Here is a 22,554-nt window from a genome sequence, read left to right as displayed (position 1 = left end):
CAGCCCCAAAAACACGTGTGAGGGTCACATGCACCATTGAAACTATCTTTGTTCATTCCATCCCTCTGTCTCTTCCCTTGCCCACAAAGCTAAGCTTTGGATTAGTGGTGCTGGAAGAGCACAGCAGTTCAGGCAGCATCCAACGAGCAGCAAAATCGATGTTTCGGGCAAAAGCCCTTCATCAGGAATAAAGGCAGTGAGCCTGAAGCATGGAGATAAGCTAGAGGAGGGTGGGGGTGGGGAGAGAGTAGCATAGAGTACAATGGGTGAGTGGGGGAGGGGATGAAGGTGATAGGTCAGGAGGGGAGGGTGGAGTGGATAGGTGGAAAATGAGCTAGGCAGGTTGCACAAGTCCGGACGAGTCAACGGGACAGTGCTGAGCTGGAAGTTTGAAACTAGGATGAGGTGGGGGAAGGGGGAATGAGGAAGCTGTTGAAGTCCATATTGATGCCCTGGGGTTGAAGTGTTCCAAGGCGGAAGATGAAGTGTTCTTCCTCCAGGCATCTGGTGGTGAGAGAGCGGCGGTGAAGGAGGCCCAGGGCCTCCATGTCCTCGGCAGAGTGGGAGGGGGAGTTGAAATGTTGGGCCACGGGGCGGTTTAGTGGATTGGTGCGGGTGTCTCGGAGATGTTCCCTAAAGCGCCCTGCTAGGAGGCGCTCATTCTACCCAATGTAGAGGAGGCCACATTGGGAGGAACGGATACAATAAATGATATTAGTGGAGGTGCAGGTAAAACTTTGATAGATGTGGAAGGCTCCTTTAGGGCCTTGGATAGAGGTGAGGGAGGAGGTGTGGGCACAGGTTTTACAGTTCCTGCGGTGGCAGGGGAAAGTGCCAGAATGGGAGGGTGGGTCGTAGGGGGGTGTGGACCTGACCAGGTAGTCACGGAGGGAATGGTCTTTGCGGAAGGCGGAAAGGGGTGGGGAGGGAAATATATCCCTGGTGGTGGGGTCCTTTTGGAGGTGGCGGAAATGTCGGCGGATGATTTGGTTTATGCGAAGGTTGGTGGGGTGGAAGGTGAGCTCCGGGGGCGTTCTGTCCTTGTGACGGTTGGAGGGGTGGGGTCTGAGGGCGAAGGTGCGGGATGTGGACGAGATGCGTTGGAGGGCATCTTTAACCACGTGGGAAGGGAAATTGCGGTCTCTAAAGAAGGAGGCCATCTGGTGTGTTCTATGGTGGAACTGGTCCTCCTGGGAGCAGATACGGCAGAGGCGGAAGAATTGGGAATACGGGATGGCATTTTTGTAAGAGGTAGGGTGGGAAGAGGTGTAATCCAGGTAGCTGTGGGAGTCGGTGGGTTTGTAAAAAATATCAGTGTCAAGTCGGTCATCACTAATGGAGATGGAGAGGTCCAGGAAGGGGAGGGAGGTGTCAGAGATGGTCCAGGTAAATTTAAGGTCAGGGTGGAATGTGTTGGTGAAGTTGATGAATTGCTCAACCTCCTCGCAGGAGCACAAGGTGGCGCCATTACAGTCATCAATGTAGCAGAGGAAGAGGTGGGGAGTGGTGCCGGTGTAATTACGGAAGATCAACTGTTCTACATAGCCAACAAAGAGACAGGCATAGCTGGGGCCCATACGTGTGCCCATGGCTACCCCTTTGGTCTGGAGGAAGTGGGAGGATTCAAAGGAGAAATTGTTAAGGGTGAGGACCAGTTCGGCCAAACGAATGAGAGTGTCGGTGGAAGGGTACTGTTGGGGACATCTGGAGAGGAAAAACCGGAGGGCTTGGAGGCCCTGGTCATGGCGGATAGAGGTGTAGAGGGATTGGATATCCATGGTGAAGATGAGGCGTTGGGGGCCGGGGAAACGAAAGTCTTGGAGGAGGTGGGGGGCGTGGGTGGTGTCTCGAACGTATGTGGGGAGTTTCTGGACTGGGGGGGATAGGACAGTGTCGAGGTAGGTAGAGCTGAGTTCAGTGGGGCAGGAGCATGCTGAGACAATGGGTCGGCCAGGGTGGTCAGGCTTGTGGATCTTGGGAAGGAGGTAGAACTGGGCAGTGCAGGGTTCCCGGACTATGAGGTTGGAAGCTATGGGTGGGAGATCTCCTGAGGTGACGAGGTTCTGTATGGTCTGGGCGATGATGGTTTGGGGATGGGGGGTGGGGTCATGGTCGAGGGGGCAGTAGGAAGAGGTGTCCTCGAGTTGGCGTTTGGCTTCAGCGGTGTGGAGGTCAGTGCGCCAGACTACCACTGCGCCCCCTTTATCCGCTGGCTTAATGGTGAGGTTGGGATTAGAGCAGAGGGATTGGAGGGCTGCGCGTTGTGAGGGTGTGAGGTTGGAGTGGGGGAGAGGGGTAGACAGGTTGAGGTGGTTAATGTCCCAGCGGCAGTTGGAAATGAAGAGGTCGAGGGCAGGTAATAGGCCAGCGCGGGGTGTCCAGGTGTCTGCAGTGTGTTGGAGGTGGGTGAAGGGGTCCTCGGAAGGTGGGCGGGAGTCCTGATTGTGAAAGTAAGCTCGGAGGCGGAGGCGGCGGAAGAATTGTTCGACATCACGGCGTGTATTAAATTCATTGATGTGTGGACGGAGGGGGATGAAGGTGAGTCCTTTGCTGAGGACTGATCGTTCGTCCTCAGTGAGAGGGAGGTCTGGAGGGATGGTGAAAACTCGGCAAGGCCGGGACCTGGCATCTGGTGTGGGTGTGGAGCTGGGAGTGGGGTCGGAGCCAGTACCTGGAGTGGGTGTGATGGTGGGGGGAATGGGGGTGGAGTCATGAGCAGGGGTAGTGTTCCCCTCGGGGTTCTGGGTGTGGGGATAGTGACAGTGGGGTCTGTGGGGGGCGTGTCAGCAGAATGCAGGTGAGTGGCGCTGGTGGGGGCAGAAGTGGTGGTGATCATGGCAATAGGGGTGGCGGAAGTCACTGAGCATGTGGCATCAGCGATGATGTGAGGGCCGGAAGTGGCTGTGAGAGTGGCCATGATGGGGGCGGAAGTGACATCATCATTCAGCGTGGGGGTGGTAGCTGCATCAGCTGCATGGCTAATGGCGTTTCCGAGGCCGGGGGAATCTTCTGGAATGTTTGTGGAGCGCTGTTTATGGAGGTGGGTAGATAAAAGTTTGTTGTACTGACAGTTTTTGATGTTTGAGATGGAATTGAAATACTGTCTGTTGAGAGTATGAATTCTCCTGAGGATGTAGTACAGAGTGGGTTCTTTGCAATTCTGAGAGAGTGTGGCCCTCAACTGAGGCAGGGCTGACTGTAGAGAGGTTAGGTGCCGGCGCATTGCTGCAAGCATGGAACAGAGGATCTTGAAGGAGAACTGTTGCTGGTGTTTTTGAATCTGTAGTCTGTACTTTTGGCCTGTTCGGGTCCGAACTCTGCTGGTTTAAAGGTGGTCCGGAGTCCGTGTGGGATGAGTTGGTTACGGAGGCAGGCACAGAGGAAGCGAATGTGGCTGTGGTACCAAGTTTGTTTCACGACATGGTTGAAGAGCTTCAGAGCAGAGGAAATGACCTGGGAGTTGCAGTGGGAGAGGGTCTCCCTGAGATTCTTGTGAAGAGAGGAGGAAAACTTCTTCAAGGCAGGCATCCTTGCAAGATGATTTGCAGTCGGGTTAAAATCAATGATTTCCCTGCTCATTGGATGTTGCCTGAACTGCTGTGCTCTTCCAGCACCACTAATCCAGAATTTGGTTTCCAGCATCTGCAGTTATTGTTTTTACCACAAAACTAAGCTTCCCCACCTCACCTCCCCCAGCAAGGTTTCTGTTGCTTCAGAGACAAAGCTACACCTTTCTCCAGTTTCTCCTGCCATGAGCCTCCATTGTCTCTTCAAGCTGATCTTGTTCATCAGACCCAACCCCTGATCTCCCAATCCTATTTCTACTAACCTTCTGACTCCTCAAACTCCCTTCTTGGCTCCCATTGCTCAACTGATATTGTGATGCTGTGTATATTTCAGCGCTTCTTCTAATTTGCCATTACCACCCAACTCCTCAAAAGAGAGATGACTCTAGTGTTCAGTTTTTCTGAGTTCTGTTATGTGAGGATGTTTACCATTGATGCTTACTGTGCTCGGTTAGTTAAGTCTGGGTTTGGACATGGAGGAAAGTGAACAAACTGTCAAAGTCGCTGGGAGCAAAGAGCCGTGAGCATGGAGCAGACATTTTAAAGCTCTGTGAATAATCTTTATATATGCATGTGGATCAGTACAATCAATGGGTGCCACAGAAGCTGGAGTAGCTTATGAGCCCCAGAAACAATATTTTAGTTCAATTTGATAAGCTGGCTTTAAAATTTTGATTTTTATTCGTGTTACTTTAAGAGCTCGTTCTTTAGACAGCTAATTGATTCGATTTACTCACAACAGCATAACCTAGCGTGTTATCTCTATGCAGTCCACAGTACGCAAGGTCAGTCTCCTCTCTGACCTTGTAAATATAACCTGACCACTTGACTTTTTATTCCAAAGTCCTCGAATGTGTTGTTTCCTTCCAAATTCCTGTCCATTCTTAAGTCTTTTTCCGGCAACTTCTGTTTCCATTTCAGCATGTAAATGAGTGAATGAGTGATTTTTATTGTCATGTGTATTTTACAGTGAAATACAAGAAGCTTTGTTCCCATAATCCGGTGTCATCTTGATAGTTTTACAATAAGAGGAAATGAAAATGTACAGCTTAAAGAGAAGGCTGTATTCTGAACTGGCACATCAGATAAAACTAACAGTGAAGTCGTCGATCCTCAGACGCCATCTTTCACTGCTGGGCCGACCTCACTGACATCACCTCAGATTTGCTCTCCTCCCCCACACTGGGCTCACCCTTCCCTCGCACTGGGCTCACTCTCTCCCTGCACTGGACTCACTTTCCCCCCGCACTGGGCTCACTCTCCCCCCGCACTGGGCTCACTCTCTCCTCGCACTGGGCTCACTCTCCCCCCGCACTGGGCTCACTCCCTCCTTGCACTGGACTCGCTCTCCCCTCGCACTGGGCTCACTCTCCCCTCGCACCGGGCTCACTCTCCCCCTTTCACTGGACTCACTTTCCCCCCACACTGGGCTTACTTTCCCCCCACACTGGGCTCACTCTCCCCCTTTCACTGGACTCACTCTCCCCCCACACTGGGCTCACTCTCCCCTCGCACTGGGCTCACTCTCCCCTCGCACCGGGCTCACTTTCCCCCCACACTGGGCTCACTTTCCCCTCGCACCGGGCTCACTCTCCCCCCGCACTGGACTCGCTCTCCCCCTCACACTGGACTCACTTTCCCCTCGCACTGAACTCAATCTCCCCTCGCACTGGGCTCACTTTCCCCCTCGCACTGAGCTCACTTTCCCCCTCGCACTGGACTCGCTATCACCCCGCACTGGACTCGCTCTCCCCCTCACACTGGACTCACTTTCCCCCCCACACTGGGCTCACTCTGTCCTCACACTGGACTCACTCTCCCCTCGCACTGGGCTCACTTTCCCCTCGCACTGGGCTCACTCTCCCCCCGCACTGGACTCACTTTCCCCCTCGCACTGGGCTCACTTTCCACTCGCACTGAACTCACTCTCCCCTCACACCGGGCTCACTCTCCCCTCGCACTGGGCTCACTTTCCCCCTCGCACTGGGCTCACTTTCCCCCTCGCACTGGGCTCACTTTCCCCCTCGCACTGGGCTCACTTTCCCCCCCACACTGGGCTCACTCTCTCCTCACACTGAACTCACTCTCCGCCCGCACTGGGCTCACTTTCCCCCTCGCACTGGACTCGCTCTCCCCCCCCACACTGGACTCGCTCTCCCCCCCACACTGGACTCACTTTCCCCCCCACACTGGGCTCACTTTCCCCCTCGCACTGGACTCCCTCTCCCCTCGCACTGGGCTCAGTCTCTCCTCACACTGGACTCACTTTCCCCACACACTGGGCACATTCTTTTCTCGCACTGGACTCGCTCTCCCCTCACATTGGGCTCACTCTTCCCTCGCACTGGACTTACTTCCCCCCCCCACATTGGGCTCCATCTCTCCTCGCACTGGACTCGCTCTCCCCTCACACTGGGCTCACTCTCCCCCACACTGGGCTCGCTGTCCCCACACACTAGGCTCATTTTCTCCCCGCACTGGGCTCATAAGCCCTTCGCACTACGCTCAGTCTCTCCTCACACTGGGTTAGTTCTCCCCCTGTATTGGGCTCACTCTCACCCCCACACTGGGCTCACTCTCCCTCTCAACACAGTGGGCTCTCTCTCTCCTCGCACTGAGCTCACTCTCCTCCCGTACTGGGCTCACTTGCCCGCGCCCCCCAATACTGGGATCACTCGGTCCTCATTTTGGGCTCACATTCCCCTTGCATTGGGCTCACTCTCCCCTTGCACTGGGCTTGCTCTCCCCCCTGCACTGTGCTCACTCTACCCCACACTAGACTTACTCTCCCCTCGCACTGAGCTCATTCTCCCCTTGCACTGGGCTTGCTCTCTCCAATCCTGGGGGGAGTTTCAGAGTATTTGCATTTGAAGTGAGTATTTGGAGTATTTTATACAAAATATTTAGTATTAGATCCCTAATATCCATTGTGAATCATTTACTATCACTTTATCTGACTGTTAATGTCCATTGTGTGTTATTAGGTTTCACCACATCTGACTGTTAGTGGCCATTGTGGTTTGTCAGCTTTGACTGTTTCTTGGGTGGTTGCAACAGAGAAATAGGACTGCTCGTCTGTATGACTGGTTGAAAAGAGCTTGTGGGAGCTGGGGGGGTTTCGGGTGGAAGTAGGGGTGGCAACTAATCTTTGGCAAATTTCAAAGCTGGAGCACTCTCCACTCTCTGCAATCAAACAGATTTCTTAAAGGGACCTTTTAAATTTTAAGCCATAGGAATATTGGACACTGTAACGGGGTGGCATGATTAATTGGTGGTTAGCACTGCTGCCTCAAAGCACAAGGAACCCTGTTTTGATTCCACCCTTAGGCAACTCTTTGTGTCGGTGTGGGTTTCCACCAGGTGCTCCGGTTTCCTCCCATAGTGCAAAGATGTGCAGGTTATGTGGATTGGCCATAAATTGCCCATGGTGTCGAGGAATGTGTAGGTCAGCTGCATTAGTCATTGTAAGTGCAGGTTTACAGAGAATAAGTTTAGGGGGAGATGGGTCTGGTTGGGATGCTTTTCAGAAGGCCAGTGTGGTCTCAATAGGCCGAAAGGTCTGCTACCTGCTCTAGAGATTCTATACAGACATCCTCTGCGACCTGTCATGCAGATGAATGCAACTGTAATATATAATGAAGTTTTACGGATCCTTTCCCTCCCCAGTCAGGTATATCCAAGGCCCTACTTTAAATCAAGCATGTCTTTTTGACAATTTAAGAAAAGGGAAACCTTGCATTTGTGTTATGCCTGTCATGACCTCAGGAAGTCTCAAACTTTTGTCCCACTGAGTGAGCCATTTGCAAGTGTGGTCACTGTTGTAATACTCAAAATTTGGAGATGCCGGTGTTGGACTGGGGTGTACAAAGTTAAAAATTACACAACACCTGGTTATAGTCCAACAGGTTTAATTGGAAGCACTAGCTTTCGGAGTGTCGCTCCTTCATCAGGTGGTTGTGGAGGACACAATTCTGTGCCTTAAATTGTGTCCTCCACAATCACCTGATGAAGGAGTGACGTTCCTAAAGCTACTGCTTCCAATTAAACCTGTTGGAATACAGCCTGGTGTTGTGTGATTTTTAACGTAATACTCAAAGAGCTGTAACCTTTCAGACTAGAGATCAGGAGAGAGAAGGTGCATTTAAGCTGACAGCTCTTTCCTGGACCAGTACCAACAAAGCGGGCCGAATTACTTTCTTCTCTGCCGTAAAGCTGCTATGTTGAAAACGTGCAGCCGATTTGTGCATTTCAAAGCCCCACAAACAGCAATGAAATAAATAAACAGATAATACATGTTAGTGATATTGGTCGAGCGGTTTGACCAGAAAAAATAAGCTGCCCTCTATTCAAAGGAAAGCACTTTCATATGTGTTGCATCCTTTCGTCTCTCTCAGTAGCGTCTCGAAACGCTGTTCATGAGCTGAATTACTTTGAAACGCAGTGGCCGTTGTTATTGCGACACAAATTCAGTCATTATCTCTCAGCAGATCGCTTTTCTTTCCCAGTAACTGACACCCTGAGACCTCTGGTAAATATTTGCAAAGCAGTATTTGCATTCTGCTCACAAAACCTAATTGCGCAATTATGCTGGAGTGCCTTCTGCTTCTGAGGCAAGTCTCACTAATCCCTCTGTCTGCAAATGGCTATAGAATTACAAGCAGTTGCCTTTGTGATTTTCCTAATTTCCCTGAGGATTGCACCATGTTGTGAAGAGGGGGATGAAAACCAACATTCAGGAACTGAATTGACAACAATGCCATCTCTAGCACCAGTAGACAAACTGACGCGGTGAATCTCAGATGACAACATGCTCTCCCCCTCTCCCCTCTGTGGTTGCTTAGACAAACTTCCGAATCTTACCCCAAAACAATTGCATTTCAATATCAACATCTTAGCCATATGTGGTAGACCATGGATTTATAAAATCACAGCCCATGTGGAATATTCAGAGGGAAGAATCCTCACTACTTCCTCAAACCAATAAATAGGAAGATTCTAGAAGGGTTCTACAAATCAAGTAGATTTGATTCTTTCTTAGAACAGAATCCACCTAAGTTCAGTTATTTTTTGAATCTAATTGTAAGGCCCCACAAATGGCAATGAAACAGTTAACCAGATAATAAGGGTTTATGATACTGGTTGCGCATTTGATCGTGAAAAATAATCTGCTGTCTATTCAAAGGAAAGCACTTTCATACATGTGTTACAGAGGGAGTAAGATAGGGATGATGGGCTATTTTTGTTTGATCTTAAGCTTTCCATCTTCTTTATTTTCCATGGAGTGTGGATGTCGCTGGCAAGGTGAGCATTTGTTGTCCATTCCTAATTGTCTTTGAACCAAATGACCATTTGGGAGGGTGGTTAAGAGTCAACCACCATTGCAGTGAATCGAGGATCACATGTAGGCCAGACTGGACAAGAATGGCAGATTTACTTCTTCCAAACTCATTAAAGGAGCATACGGGTTTTATGACAACTGTTTTATGGTCAACATTACAAGATTTATACAAGGTTTACTGATTGAATTTAAATTCTACCAACTGCATGGTGGGAACCATGTCTCAGACCATTCAAGTAAAAGTTAAATACTGTGGAGGCTGGAAATCTGAAACAAAGCAGAAAAATCTGAAAAAGCTCAGCAGAGGTGGCAGCATCTGTAGGCAGAGAAACAGAGTTAATATTTTGAGTCTAGTCTGACCAAAGTTTTGAAGAAGAGTCTTTTTTAAAAATTCATTCACAAGATGAGAGCATTACTGGTGAGACCAGAATTTATGGCTCATTTCTATTTGCCGTTAAGAGTCAAGAGTCAACCACATTGCTGTGGGTCTGGAGTCACATGTGGGCCAGACCAGATGAGAATGGCTGTTTTTTCCCTAAAGGACATTAGTGAACCTGATGGGTTTTTCCAACATTCAGCGATGGATTCACGGTCATCATTCAACTATTAATTCCAGATTTTTCATGAATTCAAATTCTACCATTTGCCATGGGTCCCGAGAACATTACCTGGCTTGCTGGATTAACAGTCTAACGATAATACTACTGGGCCATCACCTCCCCATCTGTCCACAGATGCTGTCAGACCTACTGAGTTTCTTCAAGTTTCTCTGTTTTTATTTAAGATTTTCACCACCTCATATTGTGCTTTTTGACATAAATGTTTACTTGTAATATTTAGGATATCTCTGTTGTTCTGATAGTTTTGAATATTTGCAAAAGATCACAAATTGGGGATGCCAGACTGATAGATAGCTCACCACAGTTTACAGACCCAGAAAAATCTAGTCAGCATGCACAATTTCTGTTTCCATGGTTTTTCCATCAAATAGAAATGATTTGTTGTATTGATCACGCTTTGGATGGAGAACAGCTTCCTGGCAACAGCCAGAAATTTACTTATTGCCAGTTTTTTTGTATTAGTGTCTATTACAACAAGTTAATGCATGAAATAATGATTTGACTTGTCTTTTCAAAATCACGTACTCAGGGTAATTTTGAGTGACAGCATAAATTTTACCACACTTATTGTAGATTTTGTCTGATTTTCGTTTTTATAGGCATTGCTGGTAGTCCAAAAGTTACTTCATGGATTGTGAAGCATTTTAGACATCTTACAATTATAAAAAAATATATAATTTCAAGCTCTTTCTTCCTCAATAATTTTACACAGCATTCAAATAATATTTATGTTCTCAAAATGGACCATTTATTCTCATCAGAGAGAAAAAAAAATCCAGTGAAAACTAGCCTGGGCCATAGAACATGAAATATGTAGCACCAACTGGCATAATTCTCCTTTCCATCACAGATCACTCGCATGAGAGGATTTTTAAAGATTGAATTCCCTCCTTTGGCCCAACAAGTCCACACTGACCCTCCGAAGAGTAACCCACCCAGATACATTTCTTTCTGACTAATGCACCTAACAATATGGGCAATTTAGCATGGCCAATTCACCTGACCTGCACGAGGAAACCAACACAGACTCCGGGCGAAAGTGCAAACTCCACACAGATAGTTGCCGGAGGCTGGAATTGAACCTGGGACCCTGGTGCTGTGAGGCAGCAGTGCTAACCACTGAGCCATTGCACCACCCATCACATTACAAAATAAGCACAGGGTGAGGCCCTGAGCACTGAAAGGAAATTGTAGCACTTTTGGTCATTGTTGATCCTGGACCTGTCCATCTCCATTAATGACGACCGACTTGACACTGACATTTTTTACAAACCCACTGACTCCCACAGCTACCTGGATTACACCTCTTCCCACCCCACCTCTTGCAAAAATGCCATCCCGTATTCCCAATTCCTCCGCCTCCGCCGTATCTGCTCCCAGGAGGACCAGTTCCACCACAGAACACACCAGATGGCCTCCTTCTTTAGAGACTGCAATTTCCCTTCCCACGTGGTTAAAGATGCCCTCCAATGCATCGTGTCCACATCCCACACCTCTGCCCTCAGACCCTACCCCTCCAACCATAACAAGGACAGAACGCCCCGGTGCTCACCTTCCACCCTACCAACCTTTGCATAAACCAAATCATCTGCCGACATTTCCGCCACCTCCAAAAAGACCCCACCACCAGGGATATATTTCCCTCCTCACCCCTTTCTGCCTTCCACAAAAACCGTTCCCTTCGTGACTACCTGGTCAGGTCCACGCTCCCCTACAACCCACCCTCCCATCCTGGCACCTTCCCCTGTCACCGCAGGAACTGTAAAACGTGCGCCCACACCTCCTCCCTCACCTCTGTCCAAGGCCCTAAAGGAGCCTTCCACATCCATCAAAGTTTTACCTACATATCCACTAATATCATTTATTGTATCCGTTCCTCCCGAAGTGGTCTCCTCTACATTGGGGAGACTGGGCGCCTCCTAGCAGAGCGCTTTAGGGAACATCTCCGGGACACCCGCACCAATCAACCACACCACCCTGTGGCCCAACATTTCAACTCCTCCTCCCACTCTGCCGAGGACATGGAGGTCCTGGGCCTCCTTCACCGCCGCTCCCTCACCACCAGACGCCTGGAGGAAGAACGCCTCATCTTCCGCCTCGGAACGCTTCAACCCCAGGGCATCAATGTGGACTTCAATAGTTTCCTCATTTCCCCTTCCCCCACCTCACCTAGTTCCAAACTTCCAGCTCAGCACTGTCTCCATGACTTGTCCTACCTGCCTATCTCCTTTACCACCTATCCACTCCACCCTCTCCTCCTTGACCTATCACCTTCATCCCCTCCCCCACTCACCTATTGTACTCTATGCTATTTGCCCCCCACCCCCACCCTCCTCTAGCTTATCTCTCCACGCTTCAGGCTCACTGCCTTTATTCCTGATGAAGGGCTTTTGCCCGAAACGTCGATTTCGCTGCTCCTTGGATGCTGCCTGAACTGCTGTGCTCTTCCAGAACCACTAATCCAGAATCTGGTTTCCAGCATCTGCAGTCATTGTTTTTACCTCATTAGGGAGCTACAATCAAGCCGATTGAGGGCTTTATTGTGGTGGATTGGGATGTAGGCTGTAGTGGACCCTGTACTAGATATTCAATCAAAGGCGATTACATAAGGGGAGGCAGTAGGACACTGGTAATGCTGAGTAATCCAGAGCCTGGCCCAACCTCTGGGACATGGCTTAAAATTCCACCATTTGAAATTTGAATTCAATAAAATATGGAATAGAGAGTTAGCCTAATGGTAATCATGTCACCATTGTATATTATTGTAAAATTCCATCTGACCTTTAGGGAAGGAAATCTGTTGTCTTTACCTGGCCTGGTCTTCATGTGATCTCAGACTCTCGGCAATTAGTAATGGCAATAAATGTTGGCCTTGACAGTGATACCCACATCATGTGAATGAAAAATAATTTCAACACTATTTGGAGATCATAATCATATTGATAATAGGCACCACAGGAACATGTCTCATATATATTCCCACCATGGAGACTGTGGGCTTTATATTCCAAGTAACATTACGTCTGGCACCTCTTTGGATAAGAAACTATACTGGGCCAATTCTCAAATCCTTTAGATGACCATTGGTCTATTTTGACACAAAGCAGTGAGTAATGTGAGTACATATACGGAGCAGCGTGGGTTATCACTAAAGTCAGTTAGAGTTCAGTACCTTGTCATTTACAAATGAGAGCAAGCACTTTCTCTGAAAGCACCTTCACCATGCCATGGTTGGCGTACAGCAGACAGTCCATTATCCCTACAAAAATTTTGCTGACCCAGGTGACATTCTACCTATAGACATAAGCCTCTTGATGCAATGTTCCTTCACATAACTGACTCTATTCCACTAAATCCATTGCCCTGGGGTCACACCTGCTGGAAGACATATACTACCAGTGCCCTTTGGTCAGTCTCTCTTTTTCCATTTCACTCCTCTCACTGTCAAAAATGCTGTTTTCATCAATCTCACTAAGGCAAGAGCTGACCTGGGGTAGAAGACTATACTCTCTTTTCAGTATCACTCTGCAGCTAGTGTTCGAGTTCATTATTAATGACCTTTTACCCGCCCTGTAACTAGCTAACTTGACCACTGTTCTCCTGTTACTTTCCTGATCTCTTTTGGGGAGGGATGCAGATATTCAAGTTGGCACATCCTCTGTTGGAGCTTTCTCCAACGGTGTTTTATTCCACCCTAATTGCCTTGGCTGAACCTACTGAAGAGAGGAATGCTAGATTCATTGTCACAGTCAAGGCAGTTGTGCTCACACCCGAACATCCAAGCTGACTATTGGATGGCAGAAAAGAAAACAGTTGGTTTCTGGCAATGAGCATGACAGTGGGAAGGGAATTGATTGAGAGGCCAGTGCAAGAATGTGACAGGGTTCAGCTGTAGTCATATGGAACCACAGAGGGAAAGAGACACACTGAATGAGAGACTGGGAGAGAAGGTTACATTAAAAAATGTAAGCAGAACCAGCTGAGAAGATATTCCATGGATCTGAAGCCAGAGCTTTCAGTGTTGAATATACCTTTAGGGTCTGAAATGGCTAGTTCTTTTAAAATTGAAATTTCTATTAATTACTGCAGTTATTAATTAATTGCATTTAAGGATTGCACTCTGGCTTTCCTCTTTGTTCATTCAATTTCTCCTTCGAGACTTTTTCTTCCCCATCTCTGTAAACTGTTTCAGTTCAGCAACACTTTGAGAGATCTGTTTTTCTTTAATTCTGATCTCTTGTAAGTTTCTGACTTCCTTCAATGCAGATTTGGGTTTCAATCCCACACCGGAACAAGTTGCCAAAGGAAAGAGTCACAACCCCATCACTTGAGATCTTCAAGACTCGTTTTTAGATTATTTCCATTTATAAGTATTGTTTTTCAGTGCAACCATTTTAGTGGTTTAGTCAGCACTATCCATGGAGAAGTTGGTGCTGCTGACACAAGTCATTTCGCAGCAATTGCAGATGGTGTAGAAAGTACCAAAGATCTAAGCTCTGGAATTCACTCCAAAAACTTCTGTGTATCTCTCTTCTTTTAACTGCTGTTTATACCTATCTCTTTAGGCATGATTTTGGACACCTATTCCAAATTTCTTCTCTTGCGACACGGTATGACACTTGGGATGAAATTGTTGCCTTTTGCTCTGTTAAAGGCTCTATATAAATACAAATTCTTGTTTTTTTTTGTTGAGAATATCCACTTATTACAGAACGGTAAGCTACTTCCACACTCTTGTACCACCCTGTTATTGCCAACCAGAAGGTGTTTCAGAGTGTGCCCTTTTGTGGCTCGTGCCTTTTGGATGATGTCTTAAATGAGTTGACCTTTCCCCATTGACTTGCCAGGTGTTTTGGCAGATATCGGGGACTATTGCTGTGGATAATCAGAATACAGAAGAGCTCTGAACTTTCTAAGTAAAATAATAAATGCTGGAAATATTCAGCAGATCAGGCAGCATCCATGGAGAGGAACAGAAATCATGAAGGATCATCGACTTGAAGTGTTCATTCTTTTTCAATACTCCCTAACACCTATAACATTTCTGTTTCAGTTTCACATTGTCTGAATCTGTTGAATTTTACTTTAGTATTAGTGTAAGCTTCCATTAACTTTCAGCTAGTCCCTTAACAAAGTTTTGACATATTAACAGGGCATCACAAGAAATATTGCCACGATGGGGTAAAACCTTGTTTTGTGAAAAAAAGGTCACTTTCTCATTTTCCTGGAATGCCAGTGGTGTATTCAGGGATTCAGCTCCTCAGCACTTTTTGATCAGTGCCAGACATAGACATCTCTCTGGTCTGAATTTAGTGCTCTTCCAGTTTCTGGTGTCAATTATTATTCTAATACATGCAAGAATGCTGGAATGCACAAAGCAGGTCAGAAAAAATCCATGGTTTTTATAAATGCCACCTGTAGTTGGTACAAAGAGTGTCCGTACACAAAGGGAATGTCATTGGTAAGTGAAGGATATCAGCTGTCAGTCTCAAAGATGGCAAAGCAGGAAGAGGAATTCTTTAGATTTTATACCTGATTTTTATTTTTAAAAGTGCATGCACAAAAATGGACAAAGCTTGGCTACCCCACTCCCATAGGGGAATGCCTCACCCTACATTTGTGTTCTAAAAATGCCTTCCTCCACTATTCTTGGTGCAAGCACTCTGTCCTGCCCCTGGTGCAAAGACTTCCTCTTCCACTTCCACACAGGTCTCCGCCATACTGCAGCTCGCACTCCCGGTGTCAGCCATTCTTCCTGCTTCCACCAGGTCCCCATGTGCTGGTGGTGACATCACTCAGATGTGTGGGTGCTTCTTTCAGTCTGTCCTGTTGTGGCCAACTGAAGTCATCTGAGCATGCGCAGCTGCCATTTTGGAATTATAGAGAATCACACCCGTAACAAAAATAAGGCAATGACTGTTTCCGACCAGCTATGTCTCTTCCCCTTCCCCTACTTTTCTCACTTTTCCCTCCATTTTCAACTATGGCACATGTAATACAGGAATCCATCCCAAGACAATTCACAGCAGTGTTATCATTACAGAGTTTGACACTGCATGGAGACACTCAGACACATGCTTTCAGGGATAGGTTTTACAGAGTTCTTCTTTCAGACTAACTGCGTTGAAAGCATTTTGCTCTCATCCATTATCATATTGTTGCAGGCAGCTATAAACAACGCCGTCCCATCTTCCCATTCCTTAACAATTCCAAACCCATCAGTTGATAAAGGAAACATCAGGATTCTCATCTGGAATTTCTTGCTTGCAAAGTACAGATCCATGAGATCTGAAAGTTTTTACAGCTACCTGTCCTCAGCAAGCAGGTGAAAATAGAGGGCATTGTCACTGTCATCATGTAGTGAATCCCAGCTCAAACTCTGTTAATGAAGGAGTAATTTTCTACTTGAGATAACAATCACACCGTTGCTAATTACATGTTGTATGTTTGTGGCTGTGGGAGGGGAGGAGGGGGGCCTAACCACTGATATTAGTGAAATTCTGAACTCAAATGCCCTTGAACAATCAGCCAGCTCTGACCAGATAGACTATTTTCTCTAACATCGGCTGCTGTCAATGTTTTAACTCTTGTTTCACCATCCTGCTGCTTTCTCTTTATTTCTGGATCTGTTAAAGTGGAGAAGCACCTATCTGCAAATGCAGGTTGTTTCCCAATTTCTCATACACTCCCACCCCTGCAGTGCAGATGGAGGCCATTCAGCCCATCACGTCTACAGTGAAGTGCATCCTACCCTGTCCCTGTAAACCCACATTTGCTACAGTTAACCCACCTAGCCTGCACACTACAGGACAATTTAGCCAATCCAACTAACCTACACATCTTTGAACTGTGGAAGGGAACCAGAGCAAACCCGCACAGACATCGGGAGAATGAGCAGATTCAAAACAGACAGTCAACTGAGGCTGCAATCAAACCCACAACCCTGGCACTGTTAGGCAGTGGTGCTAACCACTGTGCCACCCTAGAATAGTCCTAGAGTACAGTTCACTTTTGAGGAAGTGTTGAATTGTATGGGCCATGGCTTCATAACCGACTGTAGTTTAGTTAGTGTTTGCAAAAGTCACGGACAGTACTTGATGTGAAGCATTAGCTCACTTTAACATTTCTCTCTGTCTCTCCACAATCACTGCCTGACCTGCTGAGTATTTCCAACACTTTCTGTTTTTATTTCAGGGAGGGTGCATAGTGCTGACTTACTCAGAGCAAGAAGTTGGTATGCCACTTGGAAAGAAAATATGGAAATATATCTAACATATGCAAAATCATTCCATATTAAAGTGGATTCGATTGATTAGACATGCAGGTGGTACTGATGATAGGAAGGGTGTGATTGCGCTGGACAGAGTACAGAGGAGGTTCACCAGGATGTTGCCTGGGCTGGAGAATTTCAGTACAAAGAGAGATGAGATTGGCTGGGTTGTTCTCCATAGAGTAGAGAATGCTGACAGGGGACCTGACTGAGGTGTACAAAATTATAAGGGGTATTGATAGGTTAGACAGGAAGAAACCATTTCTCTCAGTAGAGCGGTCAACAACCATTGTGCATTTATTTAAAGTAAGGGACAGAAGGCTTGGAGGGGATTCAGAGTCATAGAGATGTACAGCATGGAAACAGACCCTTAATCATCCATGCCAACCCAGATGTCATAAATTAATCTAGTCCCATGTACCAGCGTTTGGCCCATATCCCTCTAAACCCTGCCTATTCATGTACCCATCCAGGTGCCTTTTAAATGTTATAATTGTATTAGCCTCCACCCACTTCCTCTGACAGCTCATTCTATACATGCACCACCCTCTGCGTGAAAAACTTGGCCCTTAGGTCCCTTTTAAAAGGGATTTAAGGAAGATTTTCTTTCACCCACAGTAAGGCAGGTATCTGGAATTGAAAAGATGATAGAGGCGTGAACCGTTACAACATTTAAGGCGTATTTAGCTGATCATTTTAAGTGCCACGACATACAAATGTAAGGGCCAAATGCTGGAAAGTGGGGCTAGAGCAGATAGGTGCTTGATGGCTGGCAGAGACACGATGGGCCAAAAAGCTTCTTTCCATGTTGTGAGATTCTATAATGTATGACTTTCTCTGGTGAGGGAAGAGCACAAATCTCAAATGTAAGACTTCAGGAAGAGCCAAAACCTTTTAGACCTTTCTCCAAGATGAAAGTATGAAGTGAAATTTGCAAGACTGAGGTCGATGAATTCTTGTTTAGTGTGAGTACTAAGAAATTAGCATATTAAACTTAAAAGCAAGTCAATAGAATTAGGATGCAGATTGGCCAAGATCAAACTGAATAACAGAATTCAGGCTGAGGACTGAATTGGCTGTTCCTAACTCTGTGTTCTTGCAGCTAGATTTGCTACAGAGCAATGTTGTTTTGCCTAGAGGAAGATCCAATTTCACCAAAGTGCAAAACAACCGCCAAAAAATTCAATATACCAATATTACAGTGTCATTTTCAGAATAAACGAGGCGAGGTCACTGGAGGATTCATTTAAATTGCTGGGCATACACAAAGTACCAATGGTATCAGCCCAGCAATGACACGTACACAAAACTGTGCGTATTGAAAAATCAGAGTTGCGCCTTTATAGTTTTGGATCACTGTCCTCTCCTGAAGCTGCAGGAAGTTGTATCCCTGAAGAAAATCTATATTGCAGACTTTTGGCCAGGAAACATGGTGGTTTGTGTGTTCCACTGTGTAATGTTTAAAAATCAGAGGCCGAGAGGAGGAATTACCACTTCAGAAAAATGTTCCAGAATTTCTTCCATAATCTGACTGTGTTCTCGGAGGAATCCTTATTACCTGTGACATAATGTACATCAGGCAGTTAAAGGTGCTGTATCAACACAAGCTTTTGTTGCTGCTATGGTGGTGTTGGTGCAGCATGAAAAGGAACTAGCTTTAGTGTGTTTGACTGTATTCATCATCACGTAAATCTATTAAGATGGGGGGAACTTTGCAAGCTAGCCATACTGCAGAAATACCCTTGAAATGGACACTGACTGCCAATTCCAAATGCTGAATGGCTTGGACGGTCACTAGTTGCTGTTCATGTGGTCTAAACGTGGATGTGTTTTGGCAACGCTGCAGGGGTTTTATGACATTAGATTTTGTAATTGTTTGGATATGAATGCATGACAGCCTGAGAATTTCTATTCAATTTTAGTGGGGAGGCGACAGCCCAGTGGTATTATCGCTGGACAGTTAACCTAGAGACCCAAACTGGGGACCCGAGTTTGAATCATGCCTCAGCAGATGGTGGAATTTGAGTTCAATTTAAAGTAAAAGACTGAAGTTAGGAGTCTAATGATGACCTTGAATCCATTGTTGATTGTTGGAAAATCCCATTTGGTTCACTAATGTTCTTTAGGGAAGGCAACTGCTATCCTTACCACAGGTCTGGCATACATGGGACTTCAGACCCACAGCAAAGTGGTTGACTCTTAATGTCCATCTGGGGAATTAGGGATGGGTAATAGATGTCAGCCCAGCCAGCTATGCCTACATCCTATGAATAAATATTAAAAAACGAGAAGTAAGAAATCACCTCCAATAAAAGTAACTAAGAAGTTGTCTGGTCATCATTTTAAAAACAATACAATGAGTTCACCATTGAACCTTGGGGAAAACAAAACTGTCCTTAATCCGGCCAACATGTGACTTAGAGTCATAGAGGTGTACGGCACGGAAACAGACCCTTGGTACAACTCTTCCATGCCGACCAGATATCCCAACCCAATCTAGTCCCACCTGCCAGCACCCACCCCATATCTCTCCAAACCCTTCCTAATCATATACCAATCCAGATGCCTTTTAAATGTTGCAGTTGTACCAGCCTCCACCACTTCCTCTGGCAGCTCATTCCATCACACCTACCACCCTCTGAGGTTGCCCCTCAGGTTTCTTTTATATCTTTCCCCTCTCACCCTAAACCTATGCCCTCTAGTTCTGGACTCCCCCACCCCAGGGAAGAGACTTTGTCTATTAATCCTATCCATGCCCCTCATTCATCCATTACCCTTGTGCTTCGAGAAGATGCTCCAGCCAAATAGAATTGTCGAATCCCTACAATGTGGGGATGGACATTGACAAAGATGATACTGGATTAGTGGTGCTGGAAGAGCACAGCAGTTCAGGCAGCATCCAACGAGCAGCGAAATCGATGTTTCGGGCAAAAGCCCTTCATCAGGAATAAAGGCAGTGAGCCTGAAGCAAGGAGAGATAAGCTAGAGGAGGGTGGGGGTGGGGAGAGAGTAGCATAGAGTACAATGGGTGAGTGGGGGAGGAGATGAAGGTGATAGGTCAAGGGGGAGAGGGTGGAGTGGATAGGTGGAAAAGAAGATAGGCAGGTCGGACAAGTCAAGGAGACAGTAACTGAGCTGGAAGTTTGAAACTAGGATGAGGTGGGGGAAGGGGAAATGAGGAAGCTGTTGAAGTCCACATTGATGCCCTGGGGTTGAAGTGTTCCGAGGCAGAAGTTGAGGCGTTCTTCCTTCAGGCGTCTGGTGGTGAGGGAGCGGCGGTGAAGGAGGCCCAGGACCTCCATGTCCTCGGCAGAGTGGGAGGGGGAGTTGAAATGTTGGGCCACGGGGCGGTTTGGTTGATTTGTGCGGGTGTCTCGGAGATGTTCCCTAAAGCGCTCTGCTAGGAGGCGCCCAGTCTCCCCAGTGTAGAGGAGACCACATCGGGAGCAACGGATACAATAAATGATATTGGTGGATGTGCAGGTGAAACTTTGATGGATGTGGAAGGCTCCTTTAGGGCCTTGGATAGAGGTGAGGGAGGAGGTGTGGGCGCAGGTTTTACAGTTCCTGCGGTGGCAGGGGAAAGTGCCAGAATGGGAGGGTGGGTCGTAGGGGGGTGTGGACCTGACCAGGTAGTCACGGAGGGAACGGTCTTTGCGGAAGGCGGAAAGGGGTGGGGAGGGAAATATATCCCTGGTGGTGGGGTCTTTTTGGAGGTGGCGGAAATGTCGGTGGATGATTTGATTGATGCGAAGGTTTGTAGGGTGGAAGGTGAGCACCAGGGGCGTTCTGTCCTTGTTACGGTTGGAGGGGTGGGGTCTGAGGGCGGAGGTGCAGGATGTGAACGAGATGCGTTGGAGGGCATCTTTAACCACGTGGGAAGGGAAATTGCGGTCTCTAAAGAAGGAGGCCATCTGGTGTGTCCTCTGGTGGAACTGGTTCTCCTGGGAGCAGGTACGACAGAGACGGAGAAATTGGGAATACGGGATGGCATTTTTGCAAGAGATAGGATGGGAAGAGGTGTAATCCAGGTAGCTATGGGAGTCAGTGGGTTTGTAAAAAATGTCAGTGTCAAGTCGGTCGTCACTAATGGAGATGGAGAGGTCCAGGAAGGGGAGCGAAGTGTCAGAGATAGTCCAGGTAAAATTTAAGGTCAGGGTGGAATGTGTTGGTGAAGTTGATGAATTGCTCAACCTCCTCGCGGGAGCATGAGGTGGCGCCAATGCAGTCATCAATGTAGCGGAAGAAGAGGTGGGGAGTGGTGCCGGTGTAATTACGGAAGATCAACTGTTCTACATAGCCAACAAAGAGACAGGCATAGCTGGGGCCCATACGTGTGCCCATGGCTACCCCTTTGGTCTGGAGGAAGTGGGAGGATTCAAAGGAGAAATTGTTAAGGGTGAGGACCAGTTCAGCCAAACGAATGAGTGTGTCAGTGGAAGGGTACTGTTGGGGATGTCTGGAGAGGAAAAACCGGAGGGCTTGGAGGCCCTGGTCATGGCGGATGGAGGTGTAGAGGGATTGGATATCCATGGTGAAGATAAGGCGTTGGGGGCCGGGGAAACGGAAGTCTTGGAGGAGGTGGAGGGCGTGGGTGGTGTCTCGAACGTATGTGGGAAGTTTCTGGACTAGGGGGGATAGGACAGTGTCAAGGTAGGTAGAGATGAGTTCAGTGGGGCAGGAGCATGCTGAGACAATGGGTCGGCCAGGGTGGTCAGGCTTGTGGATCTTGGGAAGGAGGTAGAACCGGGCAGTGCGGGGTTCCCGGACTATGAGGTTGGAAGCTGTGGGTGGGAGATCTCCTGAGGTGATGAGGTTCTGTATGGTCTGGGAGATGATGGTTTGGTGATGGGGGGTGGGGTCATGGTCGAGGGGGCAGTAGGAAGAGGTGTCCTCGAGTTGGCGTTTGGCTTCAGCGGTGTAGAGGTCATTGCGCCAGACTACCACTGCGCCCCCTTTATCCGCTGGCTTGATGGTGAGGTTGGTATTGGAGCAGAGGGATTGGAGGGCTGCGCGTTGTGAGGGTGAGAGGTTGGAGGGGGGGAGGGGGGACGACAGGTTGAGGCGGTTAATGTCCCGGCGGCAGTTAAAGATGAGTTGGACCAACCTGACCATTAACCATGTTACAGGGAGACTAAGTGACCAACATTGGTCACAGCACTGCCAATAACTCCCTGACACCTCACCCCAAGAGTGGGATAATCCCATACCTCTGACACAGCAGATCCTTCCTCGGTTTGCTGCCCCTTCACAAACAGAATCAGTCAATGAGCACATGGAAATCGCAGTTCAGTTCCCTCCCCCACCCACCCCCGACAGAGAGCTCCCTTTAACACTGACCCCCTGAGGGGGCAGACACTACCTCACGTACTGCACCCCCTAGGGGACAGACCCTCCCTCACACACTCAGACCCTCCCTCAAGCACTGACCCCCTGACGGGGCAGACCCTCCCTCGTGTACAGACCCCCACCCCCCGAGGGGGACAGACCCTCTCTCGCACACTAACCCCCCGAGGGGGACAGACCCTCCCTCACGTACCAACCCCCTGACAAGGCAGACCCTCCCTCACGTACTGACCCCCGACAGGGCAGACCCTGCCTCACATATTGAACTCCATCTCTGTCACCCCCTTCAGTCCCTACACCCCCTCCCTATCTCTGTGACCGACTCCAGCCTCTACACCCACTCCCTATCTGTTACTGACTCCAGCCCCTACCTTCCCTCCCTGTCCCTGCAACCCTCCTCCAGCCCCTACACCC

General features: G+C 47.8%; 1 protein-coding gene across 3 annotated transcripts in view; it reads left to right on the top strand.

Annotated features, from left to right (window-relative positions):
- robo3 (roundabout, axon guidance receptor, homolog 3 (Drosophila)) overlaps window positions 1–22,554 on the top strand; it is a 578,410-nt gene that overhangs the window by 197,663 nt on the left and 358,193 nt on the right. The window lies entirely within an intron of this gene.

The sequence above is a fragment of the Chiloscyllium punctatum genome, chromosome 23, assembly GCF_047496795.1.
Source record: "Chiloscyllium punctatum isolate Juve2018m chromosome 23, sChiPun1.3, whole genome shotgun sequence".
Taxonomy (NCBI): Eukaryota; Metazoa; Chordata; class Chondrichthyes; order Orectolobiformes; family Hemiscylliidae; genus Chiloscyllium; species Chiloscyllium punctatum.
The sequence above is the reverse complement of the archived record's forward strand: the minus strand, read 5'-3'. Positions and strand labels throughout refer to the sequence as shown.